Below are 20162 nucleotides of genomic sequence, written 5' to 3' on the forward strand. Positions count from 1 at the left end.
ACTGAAAGAAATAGGATTTTTCTCTAAAAAACTTGAAATTGAACGTTGAATTTAGTTACAAACATGAATGAGATTTTAGGTTTAATTTTTTTTTCAACAGAATATTTTTGAAATTACTAAAAAATTGTTACTTGTTAACATGAATTTGTTGATTCATTCAAGATATCCTTAGGAAATCATTTTGAAATAGTCTATTATGTTTTAAATGTAATTTGAGTATTAAATAGGCTTTTGTAGGACCCTTTTTTAGATTTGTATCACTTTCTTACAAATTACAATGTACAAGTATTTTTAACTTGATTTTGCTTCTTTTACTATTTTCTTTTTATCTTTATTTGTTGGTAATTTAATGAGATTGTTATTGAGTATGTAAACTGGAACATGTATTAGATATTTACCTAGACTTATGGATCCCTAACTGGCAAAATGTTCATATAAAGGATGTTGTTGAGTGCTTTTAAGCTTTATCCCTCATTAAAGGACAAAAGGGTGTTTGTGTTGTTTACAATTTACAAGTTCTGTGCATTGTTTGCTTGTCATTGCTATCGTTTCTTAGCAGAAGCTTATTCTTTTACTAAAGTTATTGATATAGGATTTTTTTTTTCTTGTGTAGCCAATGCCGTCGATTGCCAAAACTAGCAATCGTGTTTACAAACAGACGTGTGCATAGACTAGCATGCATATACATGTCTGGTGGTGTACATGTGCTTGTCTTCTTGATTTCATGTTAATGTTACGTGTTACCATATTCAATTAAATTTGTATAAATTTTTTGTTGACATTATCTTTATTCTGTGTTTGCATTATTTAAAAACCATGATATCAATGCATGACACATAATAGTTTTTTTTTTTTTTTTTTTGCGTTGTAATAGGTTATCCTTGATACCATCTTGTTATTATTTTTTATTTAATACTTAGAATAATTAAGTATGCTACAGTTCCTTTTCATCTACTTTAATTATATATTTTTGGTATAATAATGTAGCAAGTACTAAATGGATAAAAGTTGGATGCAAAAGTCAAGATTAAGTCAAGAGTATAGAGATAGAGTAAAAATTTTTCTTCATTTCACATTTGAAAAAGCTAGTAAAGGTAGTATGATATTATGCCCATGTTTGAGGTATGCTCATATCAATTGGCAAATGCATGAAATTGTTTTGGAACAGTTAATCTATATTGGATTTGTCTCAAGATATATTAATTGGTATTTTCATAAAGAGTCTATGCCATCAACGCCATCAATTAGAGTTTCGTTAACTTCAAGGGCTCTTCAACACCAACATGATCCTAGTAGACAAAATGACATTGAAGGCATGTTGCAAGATACTTTTAACATTCATAACCAATATTTTCACAATTCATCTACCTAAAATGATGGATTTAATGAGTCAGATGTTTAAAATAATGAATTTGGTGAACATGGGATTGGTGTTGGTGACTAACAACTTAGTGGAGAAGCATTAAAGTTTTATAGGTTACTTGAAGATATGAATGAAGAACTTTATGAGGTATCTAAGCATTCAAGGTTATCTTTCTATGTGCATATTTTTCACTTGAAATGCTTATATGGATGAACAAGAAATTCTTTAACTTAATTATTGGAGTTTATGAAAGAAATATTTCTTTTTGCAAAAATCTTTGAATCTTGTAAGGATTCAAAGAAGATGATTAAAGATTTGGGTCTTGGATGTGAGAAAATTCATAGTTGTCCCAAATGAACGACTGAAATGGCTAGAGATTCAAATTTTTTATAATAGGTTGCTACCAAATACTAGGACCTTTCTGAATACTGTAGCAAAAGGTGCTCTAATGAGTAAGAGCTCTGACAATGCATATGATTTGATAAAAGATATGCTAACAATGACTATCAGTGGTTAAATGATAAACATCATCTTAGGAAAACTTTAAGGGTGTATGAGCTTAATGAGTTTGTAGCATTGAATGCTAGGGTTGAGTCTCTAGCCAAATCTTTATAATCCTTGAATCTTAATGTCACATCCTTTGAGCCGAGTCTTAGTCATTCCAGGTTCATTGAGAGTCCTATAGCTTTATATGAAGTATGTGAAGTAGATCACCCAAGGGAGTCTTATCTTATTCACCCAAAAAATATCCATTATTTAGGAAAAACCCCTAGGCAACCTAATAAGCCCCATACTTTCACATATAGCCCAAGTTTAAGGAATAACCTAATTTTGTCTATCCAGTCTATTCAGGCACCATAGCAACCTTAATACACTAGACCACTTCACCCTCAAGTTTTCAACAACCATCATATTAGTAGCAGCAACACCCATAGCACTACACACCTCCACATTTATCTATGCCAACCCTTGAAAAGAAACCCTTAGTCGAGGATCTCTTAGTTATCATGATTAGAACTTAGATCTCATTCATACAGACCTATAATACTATGTTCTAGAACTAGATTGCATTTGTAAAGAACCTAAATACTTAGATAAGTTAGTTAGCTACCTTTCTTAGTACTTAACCCTAGGGCAACTTACCAAGTAACACTAAGGTCAACACTAGAAGAGAGGAAAAAGAGCAATGCAAAGCCATTACCCTTAGAAGTGTGAGATAGTTAGCTAGTGACCCGATCCTATAATTTCTCATGATGTCATAAATAAGGGGTTTGATGGTGATGAGCCTGATAAAGAGCTAATTCATAATGGGGATAAGGGTAAGAAGGTGGATGATAATTTCTACCTAAATACATTAGACATCTACATATAGCACTATACTCAATTAATCTAGGCCCGTTCCTCCTAGAGTCGAGTGACTAAGGCTTTACAACATTTTTTTCTCAAAAGTTTGAGAAACAGAGGGAGGAGAAGAAATTATTTAAATTTCTAAAGGTGTTTAAGAAGTTGTACATTAGCTAGCAAATTGGATGATGATATTTTTCACCTAGAGCACCATATTTCACATCTCGAGGAATCCCCTATAGTCAATGAAGTAGAGGACATGAATTTGAGTGAGGATTATGATAAGATATTGATAATCTCTACTTGTCGATTTACACCACCTTTCAGTGTCGAGCCTTTAGTTGATCACAACACTCTCTCTAGAGTGATTAGACCTTTAGATTTAGATTCATTAGACTATAAAAAATTTCACTTTGATCATGATTATTTTAGTCCTGCTAGGATGTGGGCTGATGGGTTAGTTGTTATTGATAGGATATCATTGTTAGTTGATTTACTATTTCTTAAAAAAATTTCAATTTAATCATACTTATCATAGTCATTCTAGAAGAGAGGGTGTCGACATGTTACAAAAAGGATATGATATGGTTCATGTTAAGGATAGGTCAATTGATTGGATTTTGAAACGAAAAACTACTTACCTTAGTCCATCTAGGTGTGAGATTGATGGTTTTGTTGAAAAATTCATTGCCACTCTTGCTTGCCCATATGATCCATTATTAAATGCTAGTTTCGTTAAGATGGTTAAAAGAAAGGTCTTGAAATGATTGGATTCATGAATTAAGTATGGAATGATCACTACAAACATATAGTTGTGAGCTCATTTTGATAGTTTAGCTTTTGACTTTAAATAAAGCATTTCTTGGAAGGTAACCTAAACTTTATATTTTATGTTTTGTTCATTGCTTGTTTTGTTATTTTCATGTTTTGCTTATCTTTTCTTGTATATATTGATGTAGTTCTTTATGTAGTTATTTATTTGTTTTGTAAGATGAATAAGAGCTTAAAGAATGATTGCACTAGTTAGGCCAAGCATTCATGGGAAATTCAGCTACTATGCCTCTATGATGATAAGGAAGTTTCCTTATTCCTCACTTTTTTGCTTCATTTCTTTTGATACTTACTCATTAAGGATAATGAGTTGTTTCAGTTAAGTGGTATGGGAATATTGCTTAAATTTTAAAAATTTTAAAAATTTTCCTTGAGTTTTGCCTTTAAATTGAGCTTAACTTGTGGTAGCTTAAATCATTAGTATGCTTTCTTTAATTAGTTTTTCATAAAGCCAATGATAGGTAGAGATTAAGAATGAATATAGCTTTAGGAAAAGATTGAATATGTGTGAAATATGAGGTGACACTTAGGTTTAGTGAACTGTTGAATATGGTTTTTATTTGTGAGTTGATGCTTTGATCATTGAATTGCATTTTTCTAATCTAGTGATTGATTATATAAGTATGAGATAATTTTTTTCAATGGTCTTTGAAGTTGTGTTTCATGTTCTAGAATTTGTTTTGATAATTTCTTGAGGCGAAATCCTAGACGACAAATGATTAGGGAAATGATATAGGCAATTTTTGGATCGTTTAAGCCTTTTCAAGCCAACCTTGATATAATAATTTCATAGTCACCCCACTTGAGCCTTATGATGCTTTTTTTTTTTTTTTGAAACCACATTACAAGCCTATAGCCTTCATTTGTTTATTTCCTATCTTTTTGGTCATTTGCCCTATATGCATTAGGACATTCATGCAAGCTATGCATTATTAGAAATGAAGGGTGAAGCTTGAAAAAGAATGGAAAAAAATTATTAAAAAAAATAAAAAATAAATAAATAAAATCATAAAAAGAAAAGAAAAAGGAAAAGAAAAACAAAAACAAAAACAGTCAGGTGGTGAATAAAACAAAGAAAGGAAACAAAGAAAGAAAAGTGGGTAAAATCAAAGTTTATGGGGGTGATTCTTTATTCAAACTTACCTTTCTTACCTTGAGATCTCAATTATGAATTATCCTAGACCAAGTAATGCATTGTTAGGGTACTTGAGCCTAAATGACATTTATCATACTTTGACTTTAGCCTTACTTTACAAGCTTATGAAAGTCCTAAATGAGTCTTGGTCATATGTTTATCTACATTAGTGGAGAGATATGTGAAGAGAAAATTTATGGAACTTAAGCATAATTTATTGATCTTTGTTATTAAAGTTTCATGTGTTGCATAACATTACTAGATTTCTTGCAAGGATGTGTGAGAGGTATTGCTTGCTTGTAGAACCATAGTTAAGAATGATCTTAGCTTGGGTAGATTCTTGTATATTAGCAATTGTTCATTATTTTGCTTTAGTTATCTCCATTATTCAATCCATAAGGTATTCACGTTGAATGAGGCATTTAAAGTATATGATGATTCTTGCCCAATCTTATTTTACTTGAGAACAAGCAAAAGCTTAAGTTTGGGGGTTTATTGCACCAGAATTTAAGTATTTTCATGCTTATTTTTAGTGTAATTTTGCTTATATTTTGGTTTGTTCCTTGAGAATTGTGGCAAAAATACTCCTAAATGCATAAATTTTCTTATGTGTAAGTACAAATAGAGAAAATAAGGAATTTTGGATAATTTAGATATATTTTGGAGGATTTTTGGCACAATTTGTGAAAATAGCATAAACTAGTGTTATTAAGTTAGATTTTTTTTTCGAACGTTTTCTTATACTTTTCTTCTATGAATTCTTTTTAGTATTACTTCCAAAATTTTTTAGTGATTTTATTGTTAAATTTGCTCATACAATACTTGAATTTTTTAGAAAAAAAAAATGAAAACATTAATGCATGTAAGAGGGTTAACAAGGAAAAGAAGAAAAAAATATACTTGTATGTGGCGTGGAATGACTCATGTGCATAAGAAGTAGTCACCCTCTTTTGGTGACTTGAAAAAGGTCAAATGGAAATGTTGACATGGCATTTTGGAGAGATTTCATTGGCTATTAAATGGAATTGTTGGAGTAGCAAAATGCAAAAGAAAGCAATTAGCATCAAACAGTTTTGCAACCATGCAAAAGGAAAGAGTAAAGAAGTCTTTAAAGGACCTTTTATTTTTAGATATTTTGAAGAGAATTTTTGGGGTTCAACTCACCAATCACCTGCCTATAAATAGGAGTGGAGCTAGTAATTTTAGAGAGACTTTAGCCTAGGATTTTATTTTTTATTCTTTAATTTTTGTAATTTCCTTTACTGCATTTTACTTTCTTAACAACCAAATAGCCTTGATCTTTATGTTTTTCTATTGATTTTCATTGCACTTTTGCATTCCTTGAAGAATTTTTCAATGTTTTTTTATGATTTTGGCAATGAAATTTACAAATTTTATTGATTTCCAACTGAAATTTTCAAATTTTCTCACTGATCTTATATCTATTTTTGCATTTTTGCACTTAACCTAGTTTCAATGATAAAACTCAATTATTTCATACTTGTTTTTGCTAAATTTTTTTCACTGTTTCATAGTTCATTAGACTCTAACATAGTAAAAAAATCAACATCAAATTCTTTCCCAATCAATACAATTAATTTTCACAAATTGAGGTTGAAATCCTGGAGGTAGTGAAGATTAGGTGAGCAATACAAGTTGAAGCTTGGTTCTTTTCTCCTCTTGGCAAATTTTTTTATTCTTTCAACCTTTGATCTCTTAGATTTACTAGTTAACTTGATTATTTTCATTTTGTTGTAATTTATTTCATGAATTTGCTAGCTGTTAGGATGAATTGTTTAGTTCATGCTCTAATGTTCTCTATTTTGCGTAAATTTTGAGTAGCAAGTTCAATAAGCATGTTTTCCTTTATTTTACTATGACTTTCTTTCTAGATTTTATAGTAAACTTGCTAATTATTTGTTCCTTAGCTTAGTTTAAGTTCATTTTCACCACAGGATTCTAGATCTATTTTTTCTTTTGTCAACTTAGTGAGTCACATTTGGAATTTCATGTTTTGTTTTTATTGTTCCTAGTTATCTTTTACATTTTCTTGCATTTTTGTTTTGCAAATTAGTTTTTCTTTGAGTTCTTTAATTGAACTTCTTAATTCCAATTCAGATCACTTACTTTAGCATCTATTAGAATTAGTTTATTGGATTCAAGTTTGGTTCCAGATTTATACTGTTAGTTTTAGTTTTGTGCTTTTTCTTGGATATTTTAGGTTTTTCTTCAATGCTTTGCTTTTCAAATTTGATTCCTTATAATGTTTTTTGAGAGACCTTTAAAATTCCAATTGGATTCCATTTGATTATGTTTCATTTTTTTATATAAAATAGTAGGTTAAACTTTTGTTTTCAATAACGTAAGGTAGTTACGATTTTAAATTGCTTGAATTTTTGCACTTTTTGCTTCTTCTTTGCTTTTCAAACTTGTTTTTAATATAGTTCATTATGTGATTTTGCTTTTTAGAAGCTTTAAATCATTTACTTGGTTGCCATTTAGAGTTCATTTTATTATTGCTAGCCATGTTTTGGTCTAGGCTAGCTTGTATTTTTAGATTTACAAGTTTTGTAAGTTTAGTTGCATTTTGCATTTTCATCGCTTCATTTTTACTTCAAATTTGATTTTAATTTGATTTAGATACTGTATTTCACATTTTATAGCATGCATTTACCGTTTGTTCCTGTTTATTTTCCCATTTACTTAGCTTTCCAATTTTGATGCTTTTGATGCTTTATCCAATTTTAATTTTGTAGTAGTTAGTTTTTATGTTCATTTGTTGATTGAACCAACTTTAGAAGGGTATAAGGTGATAAGAGATACTTAGCCTAGGAAATTGTTTACCTGATCTCTGTGGGACGATCTTTTGAGCGAGTAGTTACTATTACTACTTGTACGATTTACACACATGTAGATTGACCTAATCAAGCCTAAACCCTAAAACCAACACTTAATCCCCTTCATGCATTTGCTTCTCATTTTACTTCATTGCTACATGCATTCTTAAATTGTCTTGCATTTACATTTCATCATTCATTTTCCATTATCATGCATATATATATATATATTGTTTTGCTCATAAATGATGTTTTTCAAGAAATGTGCTTTAAAAAAAGATAATATCTCAATTAAAAATAACCTTCGTAATTTGATGAAATATAGGGGGACTCTTAATGGTTATTGCTTATGTGATGTGCTATCTCAATTTTGTAGGGCAATTTAAAAACCTTTAAGTTAGGGACATTTTCAAAGCTCCTCCTAAATATAGGAGGATGAAGAAAATATCTTGACACTTAGAACTTTTTCATATTAATCCAAAAATAAATTGTCATGTTTTTATTAAAATTGATTTGATTTCAAAAGAAAATTAAAAAAATTCCAATTTTTGTAATAAAGTAGCAAATAAAGGAATTAAGTTTTAAACATTAAAGTGGGACCATTTTTATCAAAATCTAAGGATAATATGCAATTAACTAGTACCATTTTTAGTGGGCCTTGTAGGCATCCTAATCTTTCTCTATGTGTAACTGACTCCCGAACCGTACTTTGATTTTTGCAAACTACAAAATGTTCTTTTAATAAACTTTAAACTTGTTTTAAATGTTTTATTAAAAGGATAAAATTTTAGGGTAGTCAATCACACCCTAAAAAAGATTGGTGGTGACTTCTTGTTTTGATTTTTATTAAAATTGTTTTTTAGCCTCGTTTTACCTGTTTTTCTTATTTTTCCCTAAGTCCGCTAGTTGGGTTCCCGAATTGACATGTTGTGACACCACTTAGATTTCAGCTTGCCTAGAAAACTTTATTCGAGTATTAAAAAGTAGTACCTACTATTCAAGCTCAAATCTTCTATCTAAAATTTTCTTGTCATGCTGTTTCTTTATTTTCTCTTTGTAGAGCTTGTAACTTTCATAGGCTTGTAATTAGAACTCTTTAAGCTCATAGAGTTACAGCAGCCTCTTTTCACTAGTTGCACTTAGATTGAAGTTCAATTTTTTAGAGCTTAGGATGCTCTATATTCATGCTCAATTGATAGGTGACTAGTTTTTCCAAACATCAACTACTATGGTGACATCCCTATCAAAGTGTTGGGATTAGTCCTATAGGCCCATAATGAATTATCTTAACCTTTTTAACCAATCTTTCCTTAATAAAGTCATTATTTTCTCAACGATCCTCTTAATTTTCTTATTTGACACCTCTACCTAGCCAATGGCAATATCAACCTTATGGGTGACCACATACTTTACTAAGAGAGTAGAAAAGTATTTGTTGTAAAAATAGGTCCCCTTGTCACTAATGAATGACTACCTCTATACACATTGCAATTGAAAAATGGAGTTTGTATGGATTGGATAGTGTTGGGAGTAAAAGTAGGAATAAGACTAGAACTAGATTTAAAAGTCTTTGTTTTTTTAGCTAAACTAACTATTTAAGTAAAAATAACATTAGCATCTAACTCATAAACTCCTATAGCCTTTCTAGGGTTTTGTCTTTCTATCGGCCACTTGTAATGGTTGGTTGCCACAATTTCGAAGACCTCAAAAGCATCATTTACAGATTTACTCATTAGGGCACCACCAACTATAGTGTTGATAAGATTCTTATTATGTTTTAAAAGTAAATTGTAAAAGGTTTAAACCTTGAGCCATTTAGGTAACCCATGATAAAGACACCTCTTAGGCAATTCCTTATATTGGTCCCAAGCATCATAAAGGGATTCAGACTCATACTGAGTGAAGATGGTGATATTATTGTGAAGTTTGCAATTTTGGCTAGGGAAAAGAACTTATGCAGAAACTTATAAGCCAAGTCATCCCAAGTAGTATTTGATTCAGGTGGCAATGTAATAAGCTAGCTTTTGGCCCAATTACAAGGAGAGAAAGAAATAACCTAAGTCTATTGGCATCATCAGATACATAATTGTGTTTGAAATCATCACAAATCTTTAGGAAGTTTCCTAAATGTATGTTTGCATCCTTGCTAGCAAGGTCACCGAATTGAACAAAGGTTTGGATCATTTGAATTATAATAGGTTGATTTAAAATTGTTTGCTTGGATTGTTGGCCATCTTATACTTTATTAAAAACCATGCATATTGGGCACAACATAAACCCTAAGCCATTGTGAGGTGAACAAATGGACCAATATTCTATTTTTAAAATGCCAAGTCATCATTCAACTCAACCATTCATTTTCTTTTTAGACATTTTCTTCAAATAGTGACCAATAAAAGGGAGGCAGCAACAATGTTGGCTATGATCTTACATGAGGTGAGTGCCATTTTCCTTGATAATCCTTGTGCTACCATCTTGGCCAATAGAATGCATCAAAATTCATTGTCATCACTGCATTTTCAGGCCAACATTCCCTCTAAAATGCCAAGATTTTCTATTAGCAAGAGATAGTGGCAACTTGTCTTTTTCTTAGTTGGTACCATTTTATCCTCAAGTGCCAATGGTCACCCTTCCTTTTATCCTATGTGAGACAATTCCAACTCATCATTTTTTAACCATTTCCTAATTTATATAGCTGACATGAAAGATTGTCATTAGGTTTTCATTCTATCTTGACAAGAGGCTATTCATCACCACTCTGATCAGGTTTAGTAATGAGTAAATACCGATAAAGGGCACTATCAGATTATCATCACTTTAGGAACCTATAAAAGAACAATCATCTTGGTTATTGAATTTATTATGGTAAACATTCCTATAATTAATATGATCCTAGATTGACTAATCCAATTTGCTATAAGAGTTGTATGGTCAACTCTTCATCTCAAGATCAAATTTCTTACTCCTAATGGAATAGAAGAGGTTCGAAGAGACTAGTCTATGGCTAGGCAATGCTACATAACCACCATAAAGAGAAAGAAGATTCAGAATCAGACAACTCCAAGTTCAGTCAAGGCTGAAAAAGTATAGGGTATGAGAGATTTTGAAGTTAGAGTGATAAGAGAGGAAAGCCAACCCAATCTTATGACAATAGATGACTAGATAAAGAAAAAGAAATGAAAAAAGCTCATAGATATTTTAAAAGTTGAGAATTCGAACGAGCTTTTAAGCTTAGAGTATTATAAATAGAAATTTCACACGAGGCTAATCTTTTAAGCTGGCACTAAATCAATATTGTAAAAATAATACATTTAATGAAAAAGAAATTTTACTTGAGTAAACCTCACAGTTAGCATTTTAATGCATTTGTTTATTTTCCTATTATTTGAACGAATGAATTAACAAGGTAAACAAATTTACATCGAGAATTGTTCTTTCTACAAAAATAAATCCCAACCTAAATGAGCAAAAGAAATCATTAATCAAAAGCCCAAAATCGATCTCATTCGACTTAAGTTGGTTAAAGATCTAATATTTGTCCCTTTTTTTAAAAACAATAAAAAAAATTGTATGTAGATCAGAGCCAAGCTTAGCTAGAAAGAAAAATTAATAAAATTACTTAGAAGCAATGTTGATCTTTTTGCATGGACCCCATTAGACTTGGAAGGTATAAACCCTTCCATAACAGAATATAGATTGAATACAAACCCGAATGTGAAAGTAGTTCGGCAAAAGAAAAGGTGTTTTGCCCTGAAAGGCAAAAGGGAGTAGAGGAAAAGGTTAGCAAGTTACTGAAGGCTGAATTCATTAAGTAAGCTTGTTACCCTGAATGGATAGCCAATGTAGTAATGGTGAAAGAACACAATAGAAAGTGGAGAATATGTGTTGACTTTATTAACCTTATTAAGGCTTGTCCTATGGGTAGCCTTCCTCTACCAAGCATAAATTAGCTAGTGGATGATAGTTTTTAGCATGGCCTCTTTAGTTTTGTGGATGCATATTTTGGCTATAATTAGATTAAAATATTAAAAGAAAATAAGGAAAAATAACTTTTGTGACCAAAAAGGGTTTGTATTGTTACAAGGTCATGTCGTTTAAATTGAAAAATGTGAGGGCAATCTATAAGAGATTGGTTAAAAAAGTATTCAAAGAACAGATCAGGCGAAACATGAAAGAATGCCTAAATGACATTATTGTCAAGAGTAAGAGCTTGGATGAACACCTGAATGACTTAGAGGACACTTTCAACACTTTAAGAAAATAAAATATGAAACTAAACTCAAGCAAACGTGCCTTTAGAGTCACATCAAGTAGGTTCTTAGGGTATATGATACACTAGAGGGGTATAGAGGCTAATCTAGTGAAAGTTCTAGCCATCTTAGATATGAAACTACCAACTTCAGTAAAAAAAATGCAAAGTTTAAAAGGGAGAATAACAGCCCTAAATAGGTTCTTGTTCAAGTCGGTAAATTGGTGCTTACCATTCATTAAAAATATTCAAGAACATTTTAAATTTTTAATGGACACCACAATGTCCACAAGTCTTTGAAGAGCTCAAGGAGCTTCTCTCCTCGCCTCTAATATTTTCTAAGCTTAGGCCCAATGAACCATTAAGGAACATTTTAGATTTTTAGTGGACACCATAATGTCCATAAGCTTTTAAAGAGTTCAATAAGTTCCTTTCCTCATCCCTAATATTGTCTAAGCTTAGGCCCAATGAACCATTGTACTTCTAGTTGGCAATAACTGACTAGACTATTAGCTTGGTACTAGTATGAAAGAAAAATAGTAAACATAGTGGTATATTTTGTTTGCAAGGTCTTTATAGGAGTTGAGCTTAATTATCAGAAGTTAGAAAAATTAACATATGTCATGGTAACATAGGAAACTGAAGCTGTATTTCTAGCTCCACACTTTAAATGTATTGATCGACTAACAATTAAAGCAAATTCTACAGAACTCAAACTTGTAGGAAGACTAATCAAATGAATCGTAGAACTTAGTGAGTTTAACCTACACATATTACCTAAGTCAGCTCTAAATCACTAGTTTAGGAAACTTTTTTGTTAAATGTACATTTATTGAACCAGTTGGTTAGCTCACCTCAAAACAAGAACTAAAGGAAAGGGAAGCATGAAAACTTTATATAGATAGGTCGACCACAAATGAGAGAAATGGAGTTGGCCTAATCTTTGTCAGCCATGAAAATGTACAACTTCAATATGCCTTAAAGTTTAAGTTCGAAGCTTCGAACAATAAAGCAAAATATAAAAAATTGATTGTCGGTTTAAAATATCTATCAACTTAAATATAAAGAATCTCATTATCTACAGTGACTTACAATTGTTTGTTGGATAGGTAAATAAAGAGTTCAGGGTAAAAGAAGAAGTGATGAAAATACATTTAAACAAGGTAAATATCTTCTTGCCTATGTTTCATAAGGTCGAAGTGAGAAAGATCCTAAAGATATAGAACACCTTAGTTGACTCTTTATCTAAACTAGCATATGGGATTACAATGGATAGCTCAACTAGTGTATTAGTACAAGAATTGTTTGAGAAAAGCATAAATGAGAAATAGGTTGGATAAATTAAAGTAAGGAAAGAATCCTAGATGATGCTAATTAAAACTTATTTCACATCAAGAGAATTGCTTGTAGATAAATCAAGGTCAATACACTTTGGTAAGTCTTATTAATGAGAAGCTATACAGGAGGTCATTTAGTTTGCCTTATTTGATGTGTGTAGATGAATAAGAAGCTAACTATGTTTTTAGGGAAATTTATGAAAGAATTTGCAAAAGTCACCTCAATCCTCATCTTTTAGCCTATAAAGTGCTAAGACAAGGATATTATTAGTCGACCATTAGAATGGATATGATCAACTTAGTTAGGAAATATGACAAATGCCAACAATTTGCTCATGTTCAACATTTACCTTCAATCGAGCTTACTCCAATAATAAGCCGTGGCATTTGGGTATGGATTTGCTCGAACCTTTCACCCCGACCCTAGGATAAAGGAAATTTTTGTTAATAGCAATAAACTACTTTACCAAGTGTTTAGAGGCTGAGGCATTGGCCACCACCACAAAGACCCAAGTGGAATTTTTTTTTTTGGAAAAAACATCATTTGTTATTTTGGATTACCTTGATTCTTAATAACAGACAATAGGAAACAGCTTAACAATCCAAGTTCAAAGAATGGTGTTTTAACCTTAGTGTTAATCTAAAGTTCATCTTGGTAGCTCACCTTTAGTCTAATGGATAGAACAAGGCAGCTAACAAAACTATCCTTGAAGCTTTAAAGAGGAGATTGGATGATACAAAAGAAATATAGGTTGAGGAGCTTTCTAAGGTGTTATGGGCACTAAAAATTACAACAAAATTCCCTATAGGAGAAATTCTTTTTTATTTGGCTTTTGGAACTGAAGCCATAGTCCCTATAGATATCAACCTAGTAAGTTTCTGTACCTTGCTAAATAGTGACAAAAGGAATGAAAAAGCACTAAAAGCTAACTTGGACTTGACGAAAGAGTAGAAAGACACAACCTTGACAAGAATAGTTATATATAAGCAAAAAGCCTTAAACTACTACAGCAAGAAGGTTCGATGAAAAAACATAAACATGGGAGACTTGGTACTTATAAAAGTTGAAACTTTAAGAAGAGATGATTAAGGTGAAAAGTTGGCACCAAACTAGAAAGGACCTTTTATCGTAAAAAAAATGGTCCTACTAGCACATACAGATTATAAGACTTAAATGAAGATCCTATCTCGAGGACATGGAATGCAGATAACTTGAAATGTTATTATCAATAAATTAAAGAGTATATTATGTCTGAGCTTACCTATAAATTTGAGCTAAATTATGAACAAAGCTTTTTGATGGTTGTTTTCATTAATATATTAAAAATTCTAACCTAAAGTAATGATCAATATTAATATATTAAGGAATAAGCTTAGAAATTTAATTTTTTCAGCCAAAATTTATTGATTGATTTTAAGTTGTGCTAAAAAAAAGATGAAATGTAGAAAATATTGATAAACAAATCCAAACTAATATATTAAAAAAAATAAAAAGTAGACAAGTAGACAGAAAAAACCTATTGTAATAGAATAATCCTTAAGGGCAAATCAAGCGCCCTTTTCAGCAACTCAAACATCTTTTCAAGTTACACCTCAACCCTATTAGGCTGATTGACCACCTTGGGCCAATTATCAACAACATTCACATTAACCATTCCCTCAACAATAGCCTCAGCAATGCCTTCATTTATCTCCATATAGTCTTCATTTTCTTCTACTAATCTTTTTTTTTCCTTTTTTTTTTCTTGCAATAGCCTTCCTAATCCTTAAATTATTAATGTTGATAATAGAGAGGTCTAGATCGGCATATATGACCTTCACATCTTTAAAGGCTACCTCAAACAAGTTAAACATCTGGGTATGAGCAAATTTTGTTTGCTTATTGAAATAATCCTCAGATACAAGAAAATTCTTGACTGCCTTTAACTCAGCCTCCTTGGATTCCTGAAGACTTTTTTTCAAGCTTTTCACCTCAATTAAAGCATAACTAAGCTTGAGTTCAACTTGTTGAATAAGAGAATCAACAGTGGCCTTTTACAAAGACATATTCTGAAATTGCTAAGATAAATTCTTTATCTTCTTGTAGAGCTCACCGTTAGTCTTATGATACTTGGCATTAGAGGCCTAAAGCTTTATATTGCTCTCTATAAAGCTATCAATGTCCTTGGTGTACTTTCTCATATCTTGCTCAACCCTGATGAGGTAAGCAAAAGCCCTATAGGAATGCACCAAAGTCTAACCTATATTCTAAAAGATAAATTTAGGAAGCTAATCAAAATCTACAAACAATAATCGAGCTTGTACTTGATGAATAAATCAATCACTTAGAAAATCTAATAAAAGCCAGAATTGACCTAAAGCATACATTTTTATCATTATATTATGGTTGAGCTTCTTAATAACCTCAGGATTATCAAAAGCATTATCCCTGGGCTTAAGCTTTAAGGTTAAAGAGTATTTGCCTTCAATAAATTAGATTTCGAGTTGAGCATTAGAGGACAAATACTCAACCCTTGGTCTCTTCTATAACTTTTTCATAGCCACCACATTTTTTTCAAATTCTCTAACACTGTAAGACTTTTGCTTCTGGCCTATAAGTGATAAGGTGGCTAATCAATTATCTTGATGCCTAAGTTGTGGGTCTAACTACTAAGTTGAAAGGCATTTCCTTTCCTTTTTCCTTTGGTAGTTGGCTTAGTAAACCTAGCCATGCTGAAGCCAAAGGTCTTTTGAAATGTTTGACCTACCATTTCTGCTATTGAAAAATCATGCTAAAATCTTTAACATATTAATTATTAACAAAAACAAAAGGTTAGTAATAGTCGAAGTATTTACCTCTAAATTCAATCTCCTTAAGGACACCAGAAGAGGTTAGCCAATATACATGTACAATAATTTTTTATTTTTAAAAAAATCATTTATTATATCATGGGCTTCAATCTCATCATCAGTCAAAAGACCCTTGCTTGAGGCATTATTTATTTCCTAAACCTTGCCAACCTTATGTGTACAAAGAAATAAAACCTTTCAAGTCTTTATGGAGCTTGGACAATTGGCAAAACTTCTTTTAAAAGGACTAGTTGTCACATAGTACTAACTCTTCTTATGAAGATGTTTCTTTATTACAAAAAATTCCCTAAACAAATGTATGATGGGGAGAAACCTACTTTTTTGCAAAGAATCATAAATCCTACTATGTACCTAAAAGAATTAAGGGCAACCTAATGGTTAAATATAAGCCAGTAAGAGTTTAACAATGAAAAGATGTAAAAAAAACCTAAGGCTAGCCAAAACAGACTTTAGTAAGCCTATAACCTTTTAGACTTTATTATATCAGTCATCCTATCCCTTGACTTTGACCCATTTACCTTATAGTCTTCAGTGTGAAGGTCGTACATGTTTTTTAAGGTAACTAAATGGTGAGTAAAGCATAGGCTGGGACGTTCCTCAGGTGTAGCCTAGCCTTTTAAACTTTTCTCACCTCTCTGGGATTGTAATCAAAGTCACAGGGGGTATAAAAAAGAATGAATGAACCTATGATGTCATCTTCAAAATCTTTCACTTTTGTACTACCACTATTTTCCACGTTAGCCTGCTTGGTCTTTGAACCTACTTAAGGTAAGAGACCTTCACAACTTGATAACTCTATAACATAAAGTTGTTTATACTTGTATTCAATGCTTAAATGAGTTACTTTTGCTTTGTTTTTGGTAAAATAAGCTTTTTTTTTTTTACTCTTAATGTGTTTAATTTGTTGTTTTGTAGGAAATCTTGAAAGAAAAATGAAATCTTGATAAATTTTGAAAGATGTTGCAATTTGTTAATCAATCTTGGATGATTCTCATTTGAATGAATCTTGGAAGTTTCTTGATGTGTTCTTGTTAATTTTTGGAGTTCTTATAAAATATTAGAATGAAAGTACAAGAATTTATTCCAGTTATTCAAGATTTGAATGCCACACCTCAAGACTTTAGATTGCTCTATCTTGATGAAAATTTCAAAAATTCATGCAATAATCAAGAGAGGGATGTTTGGCTATAATTAAAGTTAGATTTATAATTTCAACTTGAATGCAAGTTCATAGTAACTTATGTAGATGCATATGCATGAGATTACTAGTGGATGATATGGCAGCAACTCTTTTCTCAACAACTAAGAGAGATGACCTAGAAGCTTATATGGCATGATGACTTGCAATTCTATCCACATTGAAAAATTCTAAATAGCCCTTAGTTTTCTTACATTGACCTGGGATTCCTATTTCTATTTGTATTTCACTTATTTCCATTTAGGACATGATTTGAATGGATATATATATACTTTTAAAGAGGAGTTGGCAAGCACATGATGTAAACTTATAATTTATTTTTCTCTTTAAAATGATACCTATTACAGGCAAACTCTAGGCAATCCTCAAGAAAGAACAAGATTTAATCCAACTGAAAGAACATTTTTTAGAAGACTTTCATATTTTGATTTTCAAGAAGGGTTAGCTAAACCTATCTCTTTAATCTGAAGTGATTTAATTATTCAAGAACTCTTTAAAAAAACCATCGAGAAAGCTAGCCACATATTCAATTTATTTGTTTAGGGTTTATTATATTCTTAATTCTATAAATAACTAGCTTAGGTTAGAGGAAGAAGCATGGTTGGGGTGACAGCCCATCCAATAGCTTTATAAGGTTCACTTTTATTATTTTCTTGTTCTTTCAAGTTCTTTTTACTTTAAGGCTTGGGGTAACAAACTAGCCATTGTTCTTTTAAGCTTTCATGCATTGTTTTTTAAAGTTTTCAATTTAATTCAATTTCTTTCAAGTTAATTTAAATTTCTGCAAGTTTAATTTAAGTTTTCAAGTTATTTAAATTATGTTTTGATTTCATTTAAGTTGAAGCTCTTTCATTTCCTGTTCTTGCTAATTATTTTAATTTGCTATTTTAGTTTGATTTAAGTTCAGTTCATGCAATTCAAGGTTAATTTAGTTCTACTCTATTTTGATTTAAGGTTTCTCAAGTTACATTTAATTGCACAAGTTATGATTTCAAGTTATTACATTAGGTTTAATATTTATGCATGCTTTAAAGTTTAATTTGCTTAGGTTACTTTATGGTAGTCACGATTTAAATTTATTTAAACTATTTATATTAGGTTTAATTTGCTATTCTTTAGCTTTCATGAGTTAAACTAAGTTCGTTAAGTTCAATTTCAATTTCAATTTTAGTTAATTTGGTATCTTTGCATGATAATTCAATTTCTTAAGTTGTTGCATTAGATGTGACTAATTAAGTAGTTTAATTTAGTTCTTTGCACATTAGGTGGAATACACTTTTTTTTTTGCCCTTACATACACACTTAGAAAGGAACTTCAAGGGACTATTCCTACTTTCACTATAACAACATCGAAGGGACCTAAACCAGGCTTGCTAGAAATAAAAAACTAGGCCAAAAGTGGGCTTATGAGGGCATTACTCATCTAACAACACTAGCTAGCTTGCTCTTGGATTGATTGGAAAGAAAGGAATGGAGTCACTCCATTTAAAGAGGGAAAGGTACTTATTGATACTAACTTTCCTTATCCTGCATTAGAAATAGTACTTTCACACCTAAGACAAAGAAACTCTCATGAAATGTCTTGCTTTTGTTTAAAGGCTTTCAAATAAATTGCCTTTATCACAGACTTACAAGCTTGCTCACTAGATTTAACTTGCTATCTGGATTGAAAACTCTCTTACTCAATGGCTTCCACATACTTTTACCAAGGGAACCCAACTCCAATCTTTATCCAACTTTAACTTAAATTGTAACGAATGAGAAAACTACTACAATTGCCACTATAACAAGAGAGGCTTATCCTACATAAGGGATTACCTTTGTACTCCAATTATAATTTTGTTACTTAGTATTAACTTTATTTACAATCTTTGTAGGAATGATCTTTATTTACTACTTGTACAATCTATGAGCTTGCAAATTCTCAATCACAACTTCAGAAGAAGATGGCAATGACTCAAAAGCAAAAGATTTAGAGTCTAACATCGACCTTAAATTAGAGTATGAAATTAGGCTGGTAGAGGTAAGAGAACTATGAAGAATCATCAAAGGTTAAGCTACAATAGGATTTAGGTTAGAAAGGGTTGAAGAAAGAGCTTAGGTAAAAGAGGTTGAAATAAATAATAAAAAGGTCAAAGAGGAAACTAAGCTACTTAGGTCATCTGAGGTTAATGGATTATTAATGTCAGCATTCAAAGAAGTCAATAAGTCTTATATTCCATGGGTGACTTTATCCCTTCGAGTTTGGGCATTTTCTTGTAACTACTATCTTATCGCCCCTAACATTAGTTTTAACTAAAAAATAGCTCGACTATAATCTTTTCTTGCAATAATAGAGGGAACCTTATCATCTGAAGGAACCTTTACCCTATTCTAGTTCACTTGATTCTTCCTAACTTTTACCTTAAAATTAGATAAGTCAAAGCTAGAAGACATGACTAAAAGGTTAACAAATGTACCAAGGTAGTTGAAGAAGAAAAAAGGGATCGAATCAGAAAAGCTTGGAAACCCCAAAAACTAATAAAATATAGAACGAAACAAAAAAAAAAAAGAAAGAAACAAAAGATAAGTGAAAAATTAAAGCCTAAGACAAGGTTTATATAGACAGGCTCAGATTGAACAAACAACCAAGATCAAGCCACATCACACCATAAAAACTAAGAATGACCTTTTAACTTTCTCATTCAAGTTTAAAGAATTGCCTAAATTCAAAAAGCTTGCCAAAATTTTTTTTCTCCTCAACAAATGCTATTTCAGATGAATTTGCATTGATTTTTTAAGAAATGAATTAAGAATCATGTTGATCATATGCAATCTAGTCAACTTAAACAAAGGAATCATTGGGTTAGGCAATTGAATTACTTTGGTAGCAAACTATACTAAATCATATCGATTGAACCATGAATGTTACATTTACTAAAAAGGTGTTCATGTCTTTATTGTTATTTGCTTTATTCTTGATTCTTAACAATTTGCAAAAAAAGACACGTGTAGACATCTATTTTGTTCAAAAAATCG

At 31.1% G+C, this 20162-nt stretch overlaps 1 non-coding gene across 1 annotated transcript; it reads left to right on the forward strand.

Annotated features, from left to right (window-relative positions):
* Positions 1-9331: 9331 nt before the first annotated feature.
* LOC149513189 (small nucleolar RNA R71) lies at positions 9332-9437 on the forward strand. Its single transcript, XR_016330874.1, has one exon. It is a non-coding gene; the product is annotated as a small nucleolar RNA R71 (small nucleolar RNA).
* Positions 9438-20162: the final 10725 nt, after the last annotated feature.

The sequence above is a fragment of the Durio zibethinus genome, chromosome 20 (assembly GCF_047325235.1).
Source record: "Durio zibethinus cultivar Kanyao isolate XHJ-2024 chromosome 20, ASM4732523v1, whole genome shotgun sequence".
In the NCBI taxonomy this organism is placed as follows: domain Eukaryota; kingdom Viridiplantae; phylum Streptophyta; class Magnoliopsida; order Malvales; family Malvaceae; genus Durio; species Durio zibethinus.